Source organism: Uranotaenia lowii, chromosome 3 (genome assembly GCF_029784155.1).
Source record: "Uranotaenia lowii strain MFRU-FL chromosome 3, ASM2978415v1, whole genome shotgun sequence".
Lineage (NCBI taxonomy): Eukaryota > Metazoa > Arthropoda > Insecta > Diptera > Culicidae > Uranotaenia > Uranotaenia lowii.
In genome coordinates this window covers 238411962-238430985 of record NC_073693.1, presented here as the reverse complement: position 1 = coordinate 238430985, position 19024 = coordinate 238411962, and the positions used below count along the sequence as shown (strand labels likewise).

At 34.2% G+C, this 19024-nt stretch overlaps 1 pseudogene; it reads left to right on the top strand.

Moving 5' to 3' along the window:
* The first annotated feature begins 3613 nt into the window (after positions 1–3613).
* LOC129756109 (uncharacterized) overlaps positions 3614–19024 on the top strand; it is a 36352-nt pseudogene continuing 20941 nt past the window's right edge.

Here is a 19024-nt window from a genome sequence, read left to right as displayed (position 1 = left end):
GAGCCATGGTACTCCTCGGTAAAGTTTGTGGAAGAAGGAGTGCATGGATGTCGGATGAAACTTGGAGGATGGTCGATGATCGGAGAAAGGCGAAAGTCGGAATTGAGCAGGCATGAACCGGGTCAGCCAAAGCAGCCGCCCGCTTACGATATGCGGAGCTGGAAAAGGCAGTTAAACGAGCTTGTAGACGAGACAAGAGAGCCTGGACAAACTCCCTAGCCGAAGAGGGAGAAAGAGCCGCCGCCAATGGAGATATCCGATTACTATATGACATTTCTCGCCGCCTCAGTGGTGCAAGGACTAATGCAAGAATGCCGCTAAAAGACCGAGCAGGTCAGTTATTGACCGATCGAACAGATCAGCTCAAACGATGGACTGAGCACATCGAACAACTCTTCCGAGTCACGAATAGCGATGGCCAACAGAATCTGCAGCTCGAAGCGCCAACAGTAAGTCGCATAAATGGCGTCAACTCGGAAGCGCCTTCGCTGGCTGAAATAGAAGCGGCAATCAAAAACATGAAATCCAACAAAGCACCTGGAATCGATTGCATTCCTGCTGAAATGCTGAAAGCCGACCCTGCCTTGTCAGCACAAATGTTGCACCGTCTTTTCGCTGGGATACTGCAACATTCCCAGCCGACTGGATGCAGGGTATCCTCGTAAAGGTCCCGAAGAAAGGAGACCTGACAGAGTGCGGTAACTGGCGAGGCACAACGTTGATCTGTACAACCCTCAAAGTACTCTGCAAAGTGATTCTGAACAGGATCCAGGAGAAAATAGACGCTACACTCCGACGGCAACAAGCTGGATTCCGATCTCGACGATCATGTGTGGACCACATCACAACGCTACGAATCATACTGAAACAAATCAACGAATTCCAGGACTCTCTTCTGCTGGTGTTCGTTGATTTCGAAAAAGCATTCGACCGACTAGTTCATGAAAACATATGGGCGGCTCTAAGGCGACGAGGGGTCCCAGAGAAACTAGTCCATCTCATCGAAGCACAGTATGAGGCATTTTCGTGCAAGGTCTTGCACGACGGTGTCTTGTCCGAACCAATCCCGGTAACTGCTGGAGTGAGACAAGGATGTATTCTATCACCGCTACTTTTTCTAATCGTAATGGATGAGATTCTGATTGGATCGATTGACTGTGCACCGAACCGAGGATTGCCGTGGAATCCTTCAACAATGGAGCAACTGAACGACCTTGACCTGGCTGACGATATTGTTTTGCTCGCCCAAACACAACCAGATATGCAGAGTAAACTCGACGACCTCACCGAAAGTTCCAAGGCAGCAGGTCTCAAAGTCAATGTCGGAAAGACCAAGTCGATGGAGATCAACACAGGAAATCCCTCCAGTTTCATGGTAGCTGGGCAACAAGTTGAGAAAGTGGAGTGCTTCCAGTATCTTGGTAGCCAGATTACGCCTGATGGTGGTACCGTAAAACGGGGTAACATTGATCACCGGGGTAGCTTTGATCAACATGAAATTGTGCCAAATAATCATCAATAACTAAGTCTATAGTTTGAATTTTTGAAAACTGTTTTCTACGTTTGAAAGCCTATTAATTGGGTATCAAATAGGCAAAATTTGGTTTGTTTTTGAAATTTGTTTTCTGCTAGTAAAAATGTCATTTCAAAATCTTAAAATATCTAACTTTTCCAAGGCTCGCAAACAAACAGCTCTCCTGATGATACCAAAAAGCATTTAGAAGCAAACGAGTAGTTGAATGTGAAAGAACAACTTTTTTTCTTTGTATTTGTGTAGTTGTAGTGCTATTTTTATAGGCATTTAGTGATAAACTTTTTATTTTAAAAAATAAAGGACGTTTTCCAAGAGTAAGCCCGTATTGGAAAAATGGCTATGAACCCTATCAAATGGTTAACTTTGAAGAAAAAATGAAAATGGTAATAGTAGGTGAGCCTAGAAGAACGTGTGAAGGTAAAATTTCATTTGTATTTTGAAGCTAAAACTATTTAGCAATTGTTATAACTTTTGCCCCTAAATGTATGCAGCATCAGTGTTCTTTTTTCGATTAGAAATGTTTTTAAAAGAAAACGTTAAGAACTAGGTCAAATTGATGAACAAGCATTTAAAATTTTATTATTATGGTTTTTTGTATTCTTTATGATCAAGAAAACTCGATAAAACCGTCAAAATATAGACTGATCAATGTCACCCCAAAGCATCAAATTCTGAACAGAGACTAAATCGATTTTTAAATCAAATTTAAAGAAGTCTTATAAATTTCTGCAACCATGTTTTACGTTCATAGGAGCCCAGTACTGGTTTTAAAAATATTAAATATACCACATTCCCCTTGACAGAAAAAATAATCGAAAAATATTGAAAAAAGTGATCAATCTTACCCCGGATTACGGTACCAGAAAAGACATCGAAACACGGATCAGAAAGGCCCGAACAAAAATCCGAATCTTCAACTCAAACGTCAAATCCGTATTGCTGTACGGGTGCGAAACTTGGTGCACATATGCGGTAACGACGCGAAAACTGCAAGTATTTGTAAACCGCTGCCTGCGGAATATCATCCGCGCTTGGTGGCCTGGCAACTGGATCTCGAATGAGGAACTGCATCGCCGGTGTCATCAAAAGGCGCTAGAAATCGAGATTCGGGAACGTAAGTGGAGATGGATTGGGCACATGCTGCGAAGAGATGAAAACGAGATTTGCAGAGAGGCGCTAGATTGGAATCCAGAAGGTCATCGAAGAAGAGGCAGACCCAGAAATTCGTGGCGGCGAAGCCTAGCCGCTGAAATCCGAACTGTCGACGAGAATCTTGACTGGGACCAGGTGAAGACGCTGGCTCCGGATCGTCAACAGTGGAGGTCTTTTACCACGGCCCTATGCACCGGAGGATCGGCGCGGGATCATTAAGTAAGTAAGTAAATAATTGTTTCTTGAAAGTCTATAAATCTGGATTTTAAATGACTTTTGTAGCTTTTTATTTTGATAACTGGAAGAATTTGAATATAAAATGGAATTTTATCTATCACTTTGATCACACACTTTGATATTTTTTTTTATCAAATTATATTCAATCATCATCTTTGTGATTTCAATTATTTCTCTTGAGATTAAAGTGGATATATTTTCCTTATACGTTGAAAATTCACATTCCAAATCGAGATTAAATATAATTTGGGTCATTTTATAAGTTTTAGGCTAATTTTTGGGAAAAGTGAAGCAAAAGACGAAAATTGGTATGAGTCACTACAGATTTTTTATTTGAGGGGCAAGAAAGAAAATATTTTTATTGCACTTGTCGACACCACCTAACTTATCGTCGTAAAGCTTCTCAGGTATTCAATTGACCAAGCTTTCCAATCAAGATGCTATAACAAATCCAGCAAGGTAACCATAAAACATAAAACGGTCGATCGTCTCAGCAGGTGATCAAAAATCATGGGTTGCCTACCTTCCTATAATATTTTCCACCGAAGAGCGTGGCAAATTAAGCCGGTGTGTTTTGTGGTTGATTCGATGTTCGTTCTTCAAGCGAATCAAATTGACCTACCGAAGAAATCTTTCTATGGATGGATAAAAACCCCCGGCGACCATTGACGGTTTCCTCATTCGGGATCCAGATCGTGCTACGTTAAGACAGTTCGTTCGCCAGTCCATTCACCCGAAAATCCCGGCAAGTGGTCGTTCCTGCTTTGAAGTGTCGCGAAGTGTGTGATTGAACCCAGCGCAGTGATAATCTCCAAGAACAAGTGTAAGTGTGACAACATGTTATGTGTTATCATCAGCCGGCTGCTCATCGATCGAACTTGCCATCATCATCACATCAGGTTCTACCTTTTGGGATCGGGACAAGATAAAAATGCAGTTCTGGAGTCAAGTGGTGTGGCACAAAACCAAAGTACCGTTGCTTGATCGGTTCCGTCAGGCGACCTCAAATGACTTGGCGATTGCGATCTTTCTTTTTAGTTTTGCACACCTGACAGACTTGGCAGCTATTGGGTCCGTAACGTATAAATTAGGCTGCAATTATTGAATGATTCGCAAAAATCGGCTTCCGTACGGTATCGAATTTCCTGGATTCAAACCATAGATGGTACCGTAATGTCGGGTGCAGTAAATCTACAACTAGCTCGACAATGGTCCAATGACCACTAATAGTGAAGAAAAGTGAAATGAGAAATCGTTGACATCGCGTTGATTGATTGATTGACTTTTTTTTGCTTCCTGCAAATTTGCTTTGCGGAAAGTATTTCACACTTTTGCTTGGAAGTAAATAAGACGGCGTGGGTCTCGAGCGGTTTCGCAATTATGTAAGATTTCCCAGATTGACAAGGGACTGTGACAGCAATAACGGTCTGTTGACAGCTGATTGGTGGTTGACTGATATTTATGAAATGAGGCCTACTTTTGAATGTGGTTTTGAATTTAGGAAATAATGGGTTGTCGAGGTTCATGACCCATATTCTGTGTTAAGGGGATTTTATAGAATTCAATAACTTCGTTATGGTCGGCTTAAATGTTAAGCCTCATCCGGAATGGTTTCTGCCATCCGTTCATGCTCTGAGAGAGTCAATGCCAAACTATTCCTGACTCTTCAACGCATCTGAAAAAAGTTTATTTCATTGGAAACCTTGTTATGGACATTTAAACATTTTAAGGCAATATTTTGCTACGGTAAATCGTTATTTGGTATCATCAATATATAATTAAATACGAAAGTTTTAGATCTTTATAGTGTAATTGACCGTTAACAGCTCAATGTATGTATGAATATTGCATTTGAAAAAAAATTTACGGATTTTTTTTTTATCAGAATCATAACCAAGAAAATGCGGAAAGGTTAAGTTTGACAAACTGTAGTTCAAAGTTGACGTATTGTGGGAAATTGTTCATACGTTTAACGTCTACCATGGTTAAAATGTATTTTCGACCAAATACAATTGGGATCTTGTACCGGTTCTCATGAAATGATTAAAATCATTAATAAAAAATATTTTTTTTACATTCAAAATTTTCAGACTTGTTGAAAATTGGTTGTTACAGGAATAGCATTTATTTTGTTTTCTGTTTATTAAACATTTTCAACTCGAAAGACATTTCTTCGTCTGGGTTCTAAGAATTCGCCCATTGAAAAGGAATCATAAAACTTGAAAGATTGGTAGAAGACTTTCACAGACGAAATAATCTGTTGAGGAAGCTCCTAATGCCTTTTTATATCAAATCTTTGAATGCCAAACCCTTTTTATTTTCGTTCCAGAAAATAATTCGTGATTCTATAATCATTAGAAATAAATTAGAAATCAATTAGCTGAATTATTTCTTTATTGGTTTACGTTTTGGCTCTCTTCGATTGGTAATGGTATCGGAGCCATTCCACGCCAAGATAACTTGTCTTTCAGGGATTTTAGGCCCACAGGGTTTATTCATCTCTATGCATTTCCGATATAATCTTTTCACCTTATATCATATCGATTGGTGGACATGTTTTTCATATGCAAACTTCGTTTAAAATTCTATTAAAATCGCATTTTTTCTTCCTAGCCTGAAATATTGAACCTTTGACCCAACCGATAGAATTTTCAAAAGACTTTACACATATTAGTTGAATATTTGAGAAACATCTTAAAAAAAAAAATTAATAATGTCCAATTTTTTTTGTAGAAATACAGTATCCAGGTCAAAAATATTATAAAGAAGTCATACTTTGTGAAAAAAATTGTTAGATAGTTGATCTATCATTTTAACAAACAAAATTATCAAAGTAAAATTCTATGAAAGCTCGATGTTTAAGTTTCTGTGCGCCTGCATCCCATTTCTATAGAATTATGAATGATACTGCAGGTGTACTAATGAAAAAAAAACTGTATACTTTTCACATTCAGATAAAGTTTTAAAAAAGCCCTCAATCGGGGTGAACGTAGAATCGAGTCCGACTTATATTGATTTTGTTATATTAGTCGAAAGGCTCATCGTCCCTCTTTCATTTAGTTCAGGGTGTGAGAAACAAATTTTTGAACGAATTTTCCATACGTTTTAAAGTTTAAAAACATCATTTAAACCTACCTCATATCGAATGTTTAAGCTATCATTCAGTGGATAATTACAAGCAAGTCTTCCGACCAGCGATAATGTATGCAGTTCCAATTTGGTCTAGCTGCTGCGCGACGAGGAAGAAAGCCATCCAGAGGATTCAGAACAAGGTTCTGAAAATGATTTTGCGGCTTCCACCTTGGCACAGCACCGAAGATCTTCATCGGATTGCAGGCATTGAATCTATCGAAGAGATGGCCAACAAAATCATCTCCAACTTCAGAGGCAAATCGATGCAGTCTTCCATCGCAGAGATTCGCTCTCTCTACAATTAGTTTAATTTTAGGATAGCTTTAGTTTTTAGTTTAATTTTTTTTTTTTCACTACAGGATGTTCTCCTTTATAAAAATGCTTGATTGTGCTCAGCAAATTTAAGTCGAATAAATAAATTTTAGTGATTATTAAACTATAGGGCTCTGAAAGTTCATTATTGAACTGAACACCTAATTTAATGTATTAATGTAATATAAATGAAATGATGAATTGGTACTAATAAAGATATATTTAAAAAAAAAAAATTCAGTGGATAATTTCTTACTTGATGCACAAGGGAAACGTGTTAACTAGTAAAATCACACATCCTGGATTATATTTTAGAAAAAAATCCGTTACCTTCCATATCATCTTGTTTATTGCGATGAAATTTAACCTTCAAAAGCTATTCGCTAAATATACGTATCAGGAAAATTTGACTTGTGGTTTGTTGACCTTCCTGTGGTCGCAAATGAAAACCAATTCTACTGATATTTAAATAGTTATGTAGATGATTTAATCTTATTTTTGAATATTTCAAACTTGAATCTTAAAGTATGTTTTGCCAGGTTATCTGTTCCGATAGAAAAAAGAGTAATTTTTTGTTCAATTGCTTTTTACTTCTGGCTGCTTTCCTGTAATTAAGTGTTTCATTAATTTAGGAATTTTCGAGAGTACGTCTATCCAGTGGAATATAAATAAGTGGGGATTTGATGAAAATTCGATAGCTATTGCGGATTTTCAGATTCTCACTTTAAAAAAGACATCCAGTGTTTTTTCTTCTTTCCTATGCCTTATTTTACAAGAAACCTATTTTCTCAACTAAAATTTTAGATAGGGCTCGTTAACTTGATTTTTATTTTCATAGAACATACTTTTATCTCAGTTCTTCAGTATAATGGACTGATATTAAGGTGATTTGAATGTCATAATGACCGGAACAGCTTTTAAGTTAAAAAAGTTTTGTAAATTACCATAATAACAAATATTTATGTAAAAATGGTAGCCAAGTCGTTTGTTTTTTCACGACTTTAAGTTGATTTTATTTAAACTAGCCGTTGTCTTTCAATATAAGTTAAAAATTCCTTTTTTTTTTGAATATCCGATGTGTATAGCTTAACAATCTCCAACACAAAATATTATACACGTTTCACATTACCGTTGATTTTGTTCAAATGATTTCTAGCAATCCATGCATTTATGTATCTTTGTAAATGTAATTTTATGCAGATTTCGAAAAAAATAAATTTGTTGTTATTCCAGTAGAGTATGAATAAAATATTTTTCGAATAACTGTTTGCGTGATCTATATTTGAAGCACTTAGAGCATGGATGGCCAAACCATGGCCCGCGGTTGTTTTTTTGTGGATCGCGAAGTTCTTTTTGAAACTATGTTCTCAGAATTGAATGTTTTTCTTGGTTCATATCATTAAAAAAAAAATACATAAATCTCCCTCAACTTCTTTCGAAATTAATGACGGTGGAATTTTCTTGATTTGATATGATTTAATTTAACGAAAAGGTTACCGTCACTGAATGAAGGATCAGTTCCAATTCCATTCAAAAAATTAATATTTTCAAAATTGTACAATATTTGACACTTTCACATAGGAACAGCATTTTTGCTACCTATGTTTTATTAACTGATTTTAGCAGATGTTGGCGTCTATAAAATAAATCATTTGTAAGGAGTAACTAATAGATAACTTAATTATCCTACGTGAAAACTGAAACTTGATTTGGTATCTGTTTTTTTTATCCTCTCTTCAAGCATAGATCTAGATCTAGCTTAGCTATTGGTTTCAGAGATACGCTTAAAAAATTAACTCTTACAAGAACTTGAATCAGATAAGATTACAACTTTTTCAAACTTCAATCAAGAAAGTCTTTGATTATTTTATATTCAAGATTTCTCATTTAACAACTTTGTTGCAGACTGTAACACGGTTCAACTTATGCTTTAAAAAATATCATAGATTCAAATCGGCTTAAAACTTTTTTAATTCCGATCAATTTACCGTATACTTCCAGGTATTGAAGACATTGACAAAAAGAAAAATACTGTAACTTTTTCTCATATGCCAAAATTATACGCGGTCTTTTGAGAAGTTGTTCATTGATTTAAAAATTTGTTTTCTCTGAAATGTTCAAAAGTTCAAAAAATGCACAAGTTTATTTAATGAATTCGTACCTATTTCTAGAAATTATCTCGAAAACAAGAACTGATAGAAAAAATCTAATTGCATTTTAATCCAGTTAGTGAAAATTAACTTTTAAAGTGTTTGCACCTGGGAAAATGTAAATTTTGTTACTTTGTGTTATCTGGTATTTTTAATTTTTAATCTGTAATTTCATACCATTGATTTTAAAAGTTTAACCACAGTTGTTTGAGCGTTGTGAGCTTTCGAACGCACTCTACCTTTAATTTAAAGGAGTTTTTAGGGCCTCAGGAAAACAGATCATTTCAACTTTAAAAATTCTTCAAAACAAATTCACATCATAATCAAATTTAAATTTCAAAAATTTTGTTTTAAAAACATCGAATATCCATCAAAATTTTATAACATTCAATAAAAATGAAAATTAAACCAAATTCAAAAGCTTAGTATTGGTAACGTAATCTTAAAAATTTATATTTTATCAAAAATTCCACTGATTTTTATTTCTGTGTGCAAAACACGGATAAATTTTGAGATTCAACACGAAAGAATCCAGGAGGCCCGTGCTTATAAATACTTTAAGAAAATTATCTTTTAAATGCCGAAAGCTTATGATCGGTTTCAACAATTCCACTCCATGTTATGTTTTTAATTTCAATTCGAAATCCTACAAAATTTTTCAGGGAGACCAGTAAACTTGAAAATTCTGGAAACTGGCGGCAATTTCACATCTATGGAATAAATAATGAAAGTTTTAAATCGCTTGAAAGATTTTGTAAAAAAAATGCATGCATTTCTTACCAAGATTTATCTGTACTTGAAGTAGGCATATGCAGTAATTTTCAAATGTAATAGCGTATTCTGTTTTTTTCTTGAATATTGAAGAAAAATTTCTTGTTTTGCCCGCGAGCTTATCTCATATCCAAAATTTAGCCCGCCTGTTGAAAATGTTGGCCACCCGTGCCTTAGAGGCATAGAAGAGAAGAAACGATCAATTTTGAGTTGCCAAATAGTTCTTCATATTTTAAATTATTATTAGTTATAATTCACAATAGAAGAATTTATATGAAGAGATTAATCAGTACAATTTTTTTGGAAAATGTATTTAGAACAGCGCAACACAGAAACAATTTGTTTAAATGCATAGTAACAAACCCTGCGATAACTTCGATTTACTGTAACTGCTATCTTCCGAGTAATCAATCCACTTAAGCAACTACTAAACAGACTTTTGAAGTTTGCAAAATATTTGACATACGTCGTGCGCAAAATTTTAACGATTTCGCCAGCAATAATTTCTAAATGTAATATTAGGAAAACTATAACATGTTAAATTCTATATGTTTTCGGTATTAATTTGATCCCTCATTCCTCTTTTGAATGTTTTGGTGTAGCACAATTTTCGACAATTATCTGCTAATTTTTTAAGGATTGTTTTTGTGTAATTTATATCGAAATTGGAATACGTTTCATGTTTCATACAGCTCATAATCGATTTTGACTGGAAATAAGGTTCAAAATTTTATGCATTTATGAAAAACTGATCAATTGAAACAAGTTGCTGTGTTTATGTATCTTACTTTCATATCTCTAAATCTTTTACACGTATTTAGAAACAACATAGTTTAGCATATAATAGTGAACGAAATACAAAAGCTGTCCTCAGCTTCGGCCTGAAAATATACAAGCATTTTAGTTCAACTGACTCAAATAATATATCGCAACAGGGTGGGTTTGATCTTATCGACGAGCTAGATCCATCTGAAAATTTCAACTATCAGTCAAGTTTGACTAGAATAAAAAAAAAAGAACCTTGAAACATTGCGATAAAAAGTAAATCTTTCATTATGCAACTTTCAAACACGACATCTAGCATTGTTTTTTTCAAGCTCGGTTATGTTGGAAAAAGGGTTCAATAAGATTGCATTAAAAAGAGAAGCCGCTCATCTATAAAATCATAGGAGTTTAGAAGACAAAAATTCACAAAAGCAAGCCTCAAATTTATTATGCGTTTCCATTTTTTTCTTTTTATTCAAACCTATTTTTGATTAATTAAGTGTGTACAAGCTACATTATAGAGTCTTGTGTAAGCTATATTATAGAGTCTGCATTACCAGCGTTTTTGAATAGGGGAGAGTGGGGATACTTGATCCCCTTTTCTTATTTTCACCATATCTTTTTGGAAAAAATTAGCAACTCGCCGTCTTTGACATTTTCTGACAGCTTGTAACTTCAAGTTTCTATGCTCCAAAAATTAGAACGATACTTGAACCCGTTGATGAACTAGAAGCATTTTCGTGGGAGTAAAAAAATTGCGATTTTTCTGACTTGATCCCCTATTGATGGAGACTTGATCTTTTACTCAGGAAGCCCTGATCCTTGTATAAAAATCAAACAAAACACCAAGATATAATGTTAATTGACTATTTTGGTCATGTTTAATCTCATTTCACAATTTATAGCAGACATAAGAAGAAAATTCTATAACTTTGTCTCAACGCTAAAAACATTGCATACTTAAAGGCGCTATTTTTTTATAATTAAGAGAAAATTAATAATTTTTGCTCATTTCTTCAGACAATTGTTTGGTAGATATTAGTTTTTGGATAAATATTAATAATTTCGTAATCAGCAATCATAGCGATCAATTCAGAAGAAGAATATGCCGTTTGGAAGGGGGATCAATTGTACCCAACTCTAGGGGATCAATTGTACCCATAATCAACATTTTAGAAAACTTTTTCTGAAAAAAGTTGAGAGTTTTCCATTGCTTTGAAAATATGGCATTATGAAGTTCATTTTACGCTCGAACGATTGATGCATTGGAACAAATATTTTTTTTAATAATTTTCCCATGTAAGGAACATTTTAAAGTGATGCAAAAAGATCTTCAAGTTACAATTTGTGAAATTTTTCAAACAAAGTTCAATTACTCAAACAATTATTTTGTTGAAATTTTTTAAACTACAAGCATTGTTGTTTTGCTTATTTTGGCACATTTTTCTAGAACATTTGATCTTTGTAAGACATTCCAGTTTCGAGATATAGCTAAGGAATCAAGTATCCCCAGGGATCAAGTATCCTCATTCTCCCCTAAGTATGTTTAAAGAAACAATGATTATTGAGTATTTCCTGAGCAGAAAATTTCGGAGATTAGAAGCATCTTAACAAGCACTTTACAGACAGCATAAAACAGATCATCTTTCAATTTCATTAAGTCAGGGATGAGCAACCCGCGGCCCACGGGCCGCATGTGGCCCGTGAGACACTTTTGTGCGGCCCGCGAAGCTTTTTTCGAATTTTTATGCCTTAACTTGTTTCTGCAATGGATTGTCAAATATGCACGTATCTGTATTTGCCACACCATCATTCAGATTGTTAACTCTTTTCTGGCCTTTTAAGCATTTATTATGTTCTGTTTAAGGCATAAATGCAATATTGTTTATTGACATAACGTAATATTGGAGTTTTTTTTCTTCACGATACATTTCTCCTAAATATTTAACACTTTGAAAAGCAAGATCCATTAAAGTGAGTTGGAAGAGCAGCCAAAAATCGGTAGCTGCACATGATCAAAGGAATTTCGAAGTCCGTCAGTGAAGTCATTATTTTGGTTTCAAACAAAAATAAAGTTGTATGATAATTTTTTTTTTTATGTTTTCTATACAATTCGGAAAAATGGCTTGTTCTGTTAACTTTCAAATACTGGCAAAAAATTTAAACCAAAACCTTGTGAAATTTTTTTTTTCTGAATATTGACGAAAATAACGAAACTTTAATAAAAAATAAAACCTGGGTGAACGATTTTAAATTTTTTATCAACATGAATAAGATGACATCAAAGTTACTGACAAAAATTATAAGTTTTTGATAAAAACGATGGATATCTAAAATTCTGTTATTCGACTCAAAAGGTCTTCAACGTTTATCTGTGATGCTCTTTTCAGGAATTTTTAAGAAGTTTATAATAAACATCGATAAATTGCGTATTTCACTTTTAATGCGCATTCCACATTACAAAAGTTAAAATATAGCTTTAGAAATCGAAATAAGATTAAATATTATAAAAATCTGGAAAAATATTCTAGAATCAGAAATGTAGTTTTGAAGATAGTTGCTTAAAAATATGTGAAATTGAACATTTTTCTGTGATTTTGACAACCTTGCTCAAAATCTCAATGCATTTTGAAAAACTAGTTTTTTACCGTTTGTAGGAAAAGAAAATCAAGGCTTTGAGGACAAGTTTAAATTGTGGAAAGAAATCACAGAAAGTCAAGACAGTGATTTCCTTGAATATTTATTTTTCACACTCTTAGTTTTGGCTGTAGTAAGCTCCGGAAGATTTTTAAATGGAAATGATGACAAAAAAGGGCCATCGGCTTCAACAAGAAAATTGGGAGAACGAATGTTCGCCAAGAAGTACTATTAAAAAATTGAGAGAATTTAAAAATGACAAAGATTTAGTGATGTACCTTTTCAATATCGGGTGTTTAGAAAGTCGTGTTGAATTTTTGTTTTAAAAAACGTGGATTCTTTTTATCATTACTTTTTCAGAGTTTTTGTAGTTATAAAAAATGACGTGAAGCTCTAATAATTATTTAAAAAAATGTTAGCTTAAGTGCGGCCCGCCGACAAGATTTCAAATTTAAATTGGCCCGTTGGATAAAAAGGTTGCTCACCCCTGCATTAAGTTATTCTTAATCATAAAATAAATAACATTATAGGGTAGATACTCTAGATTTCGACAGGAGCTATTTTTCGACAGATTTTTAACTAAACACCTATTTTTCTATTTGTTTGCTCAAGCTGTATATGTTTATACTCTACTATTTTTGCTCGCCCAATTTAGCATGTGTTGAAAACTAAAAATTATTACTCATTAGTTGTTTAATAGTAGTAAATCATTAATTTAAAAGTAACATTCTTAATCACCTGTTAAATTCAATGCCATCGACCAAAACAGAATAGTTTTGAATCAACTTACCGTTTATTAAAAAAAAGCATCATAAATGGATTCAATAGATGAGTAAGGTTCTGAATTAAGTGTTTTCGTTTATAAAATTCATAGTTTTACTATCATTTTACAGAATTTGAACTGTTTTTAAGCTGTCAAAACTAGCGTTGAAAATTGATCTTAAAATCTATTTTACGACACCCCACTTCCTGTGTATGTTTATACTGTTTCCATAGTGTAAAAACGCCGTGAAGTAGACAAACTATTGCAATATGCGAAAATTCATATTCCTTTGCAAACAAAGAAGGTGAAAATATTCTTGTCAAAAAATAAAACCACGGACAAACAGACGGAACACTCCATTTTCTTTCTTCGCAAAACTCCTCAGTTGTAGACAATGACGACACCAGATAGCACTACTTTCCAACTTTTTGGAAATCAAAATTATCTTCATGGTAGCCAAGCTATTTCCTTTATTTATCTTTCGTTTAGTTGTAATCAGGTTTTAAACATGTTGTAAGTTCCCAGGACTTGCAATGTAAGAAGATTTTTATTTTAATTGCTTCAATTAATTTTGAGTTTTTTTTATAACTTATTATTCAGGAGAAATCTGAAAATGGAGATCTAATATTTCGTACTCTATAGCATCTTGATTGGAGAGAAATACAAGTGATGACCTGGCCAGTTGATACCATATCAACTTTATCTGGAAAAGGCGTAAAGAATAGTAAGGCTCTTTTAAAAATTGATACCCTTTAAAATTCTAATAATTTAAATAGCTGTTCTCAGGAAATCCTACTGGCTTCGTGTACAAATAATTCTGAAAACTGGTCCTTAGTAGTTCCAGAAAGTTTTGAAATTCAAACGCTATTGACTTGCATGGTAAAAAATTTGTGTATTGTGCTGTGAATCATACAATTTTCATCATTAAGTAAACCTTCACAAAATTAACCCTGATGGAATATCTTTCGAGAATATAACAATCTATCAGCAAATACGTATATGTGGAAATGTTCGAACATTCAGTTGAACAAATATCAACAGAATTAAAAGAACTGATAATTCTTAAAACAAATTTATTTTTCAATATTAAATCAATATATAACTATTAAGGCTTTTCTGATTCGCCTCACATATAGACGATTAAGATTTCACACATTTTTAATACAAATTTCATGAAAAAGCACCTGAAAAACGATAATATCGTATAGAGGGGTGGGGTAAGTTATTGTAGGAAAGCTTTTCTGTCGCCGTTGCTCTTGCAGAGAGATTTTCCCATGCAATGACACATCAGAACAAGCAAATTGCGAATAAACACATAACACAAATGAAAATAGTAGGGGAGAGGGGGGTATCGTGGGCCACTTTTGATATCTCAGCTATGTGTATAGATAAAAATCTCAATCCAACTGTCATCGTCGTCGCTTTGCGCAAGCATGTTTTTCTATACGTTGTTGACTCATGTATATATCATATGCTTCTTTTATTTAACAAGCCTAGAAAAAGGTACTGACTAGAGATGTACCGAATAGTGGTATTCGGCGAACGGCCGAATACCGAATATTGACCTTTTCAACTATTCGGCCAAACGAATATTCGGCCGAATATTCGGTCGAATATTCTATTGAGTTTTTAATACAAATACTTCTATTTTTACTGCTATTTCTAATAGAAATCTTCTATTTCTGCCATCTTTATGTCCCTAATGTTTTTCAGTCGATTATTTCCAACCAGATGTATCAGAACTTTTTTAAGTAGATGTCTCTTTGATTTCCAAAATGTCACCATTAGCTTAAACGACAATAGATGACTTGTCGCTTCTAGGACATTTATCACAAAAGAAATTGGATTCCAAATCTGGGACAAACCATGTTAAAACAGGTGTTAAGCTATTTGAAATTCCTTTTTTTTTACATCGAATTAGATGTCTAACTTTTGCTAGATGTGATAAAAAAAAATGACAAACAGAACGATGATCTTTAACCTTAGGCATACAGTACCTTCTACGATATGTATCCACACAGCCGGGTCTGAACGATTTTTTTAAAAACTTGTAAAAAACAGGGAAAATCTGAACAGAAACTAGGCATTATTCTTAAAAATACAAGAGCAAAAAGAAATAAAACTTCTTGAAATTAAAAGTTTTCATCGAATTACAACAGCAGTGTTCAAATCGTATCAAACGAATAAATTTACTTTAAAAGTCGTTATGTAACAGAAAATTTGAAAATTTTCATTTGATTACGCTAAAAATCATGATAAACCCTGGTAAAATCCGGAAAGTTTAAAAAAATATGTGGTCATCCTGGTTCTGACTGTTTAACTTTTTTTTTCGAATTCTTCATTTGGTTTAAGCCTGGTTATATCAAGAAAATTTAGAATAAACGATAATCAAAATATATAGCTATCTTAAGTGAAAAATTCACTGATTCATCTGAAATGTTTAACTGAAATCATAAGTATTTGATGATTTAGAAGTTTGTCAACATTACCTTTACATATTTAATAAATTTCCCAACATTAGTTGAAAAATTTGAGAAGTCTGTTTAAAGAAAAAATTTAAATAATGAATATTCGGCCTATTCGGCCTATTCGACCGAATACTTAGCTCAACTATTCGGTGAGCCGAATATTCGGCTTAACGGTTTTTTGGCGATATTCGGCGCCGAATATTCGGTCGACCGAATATTCGGTACATCTCTAGTACTAACATAATTAAACAAGTACCCGCAAAATTGCATCCGTAGGAGACCTAGAGTACATATCAAAAATATGCTCATACGCTTATGATCTCAATTTTTTCATGTTCTTTCACGTGGAAAAGGAATTTTTGATAAAACATCAAGAAGTCACACAAACGCAACCAATTTCAAATCATTGCTTGTGGGGAATCATGGGCCACATTTTGTGGGGTATCTTGGCCCCTATATTTCGGGGTTTTTATACACATTCGGAACTTAAAATGATGTATGATGTAATGATGTAATCTTCCATCCTATGTAGCATGGCACAGCCCGTTTGCAGCGAACTATCTCGCATCATAACTTGATCCAAGTCTCATGTTTACTAACTCTAAACTGCCTTTGAGCGGACTGTTCCAAGGGAGTGAAGGTACTAGTAGAGTAACTAGTACGGTTCAGTTAGGGTAAGGATGGTTTGTCTCCGCCGAAAGAACAATCTATTGCCAATAATCAGGAAGTTTAGCTATTATGATGTGGAATGTTCCATAGGATGTGTAGACGAACCCGCCCTCTCTCGGCGATGTGATGCGAAGGTAACTGCCCAGTGCACTCTACCTTCCCACATCGTTTCGATCGGGTGTCCGGATGGCCCTTCCCCTCCCCGTCATTTAATTATGAAAATATGAATATATGGATATAGAAATAAATATTTATAACAAACCTTTTTTTGTTCTGTAAAAAAAATATGGGTTATGGTGAGGAGCTTTAAAGTTAGGAATAGCGAGTCATTATGTTTAATACTAAATGGGCAAGGATAAATCATTCAAGCTTCATTCTCCACTAGATTTTTTTGTTTTTCCAATGTTTACTTTCGTCATCCGAAGACCTACCATCCGAGATTTCACTTTCGATACTCCTATAAAGTTCCTCTGCTTTTTTTTTCACCTTTTCTCTATCATTCACAATATCCTGCCATTCTTGTTCAGATTCAAATTCCAACTTTTGAAAATCCGCCTCAAGCATTTTCGTCCATGTCAAACTTGGTCTTCCTTCTTTATTTTTATTTGCCTTCATATTATAAGCTAATTTCAAAGGATGTCCTGGTTCCCTTCTCTCAATATGACCATAATAACAAATCCTTCCTACTCTTACTCTTCGGTTTATCGTTTTTCCCTCTAAAAGCTTCATAGCATTGAATTTAAGTCCCGTGGGCTTCACGCAATTCATGAAGATCTGCTGAAGGATGAATTTTTCGTAGTTGGCCAGAGAAATCCTACTTTTCTTTACGAGAACTGACACTTTAGTTCCATATAAAAGAGATGGGGCAATGACAGTCTTATAGATAAGTTTACCCAACTCCCACTTAGGTTTAAATTTCTTACAAAACTCTATAACTAATTTTGATACCTGCAAAGCATTTCTGCACCTATCTCTATTTGACATCTTCCTATTTAATGTGGCAGTTAAACAAACACCCAAATATTTCAGTTTGGAACTGACCTTAAATTTTTTCCCATTTAAAATTATCTCTGCTGGAAGTTTGGAATTGTCTGGGTATCTTATCAAAACTTGGCTTTTTTTATTATTTATGTCTAGTCCTACCCTCGCTAGCTCTTCCTCAATAACTTTCGTTGCTATTTCAAGATCTGTCTTATTCATCGTAATCAAGAGCAAATCATCGGCAAAGGCAAGAAGCAAGGGTAACTCCAGCACCTCTAATCCCATAAGTTTAAGTTGCGGAATCTTTTGTTGAACTTTCTGCAGCACATCCTGCATTATAAGGTTGAACAGCTGTGGTGATAATGGGCACCCCTGTTTGATACCTTTTCCTCTTTTCACTTCCTCAGATAGCTGATTCTCCCATCTAATTCGTGTCATTTCATTTCTAATGGCTTCTAAAACTCTGTCAATCAATCGAGATGGCACATTTAAGTTGAGGAGAACGTTATCTAGACAGTGTAGATTGATATTATCAAAAGCTTTTCTTATATCTAATGTCAAAACAAAAAGATCCTGACCTGCATTCCAACATTCCTCCATTACACGTCTGGCTACAAAAATATGATCCTCTGTAGAACGGTTGTTTGTGAATGCTGCTTGGTGTAATCCTACTTCATTCGCAAAAGATCTTATTTTACCGTCTAACCATCTAGCATATATTTTATAAACAACATTACACAACGATATCCTTCTAAAGTCATCTGCTTCTCTTGCTCCAGCTTTTTTGGGAATCGGTACTTGAATTGATTTGTTCCATTCTTCGGGGAGTTCATTCGTGGTATAAGCGTCCCTGATAATTTCTGTCAACAATTTTATAGTATCTTCGTTCGCATATTTTATAAACTCCGTGTGTACTTTGTCCGCTCCTGGTGATTTACCGTTGCAACAATTTTTAATAATGGTATTTATTTCTTCAAAAGTAGGAGGATTCGGAAGAGGAGTATAATCATGAACTTTACAGAGTTCAATTTCTGCCCCTTTGCATAATGCCAATATATTTTCCCAGGTTTTAGAACTAATATTAGCAATTTTTCGTTTTTTTTGTTTCACAAAATCTTTGAGATAATTATATGTTTTTCTAGTTCGAATTCCTGCATCAAAGTCATTTAGGTTTTTAAAGAATAGCGTTATTTCTTTCTCCTTGTGTTTTTTGACTGTTTGATTGTATTCCAATTTCCTATTCGACAATTTGTATTTGAAATTCTGCATGTCCGGATATTTCTTTGTGAGTTCTAGAGCTTTCTTGAGTCGTGAGAATGCCTTCTTTCTAATTGGAGTGAGAGGGATTTTAGCATCTGTACATGATTCATATGCTGCTTTTTTAATGCAATTTGCAAAGTCATTATATCTTTCATTAATGTTATTTCCCGATATTATTGAACTTAACCCAATT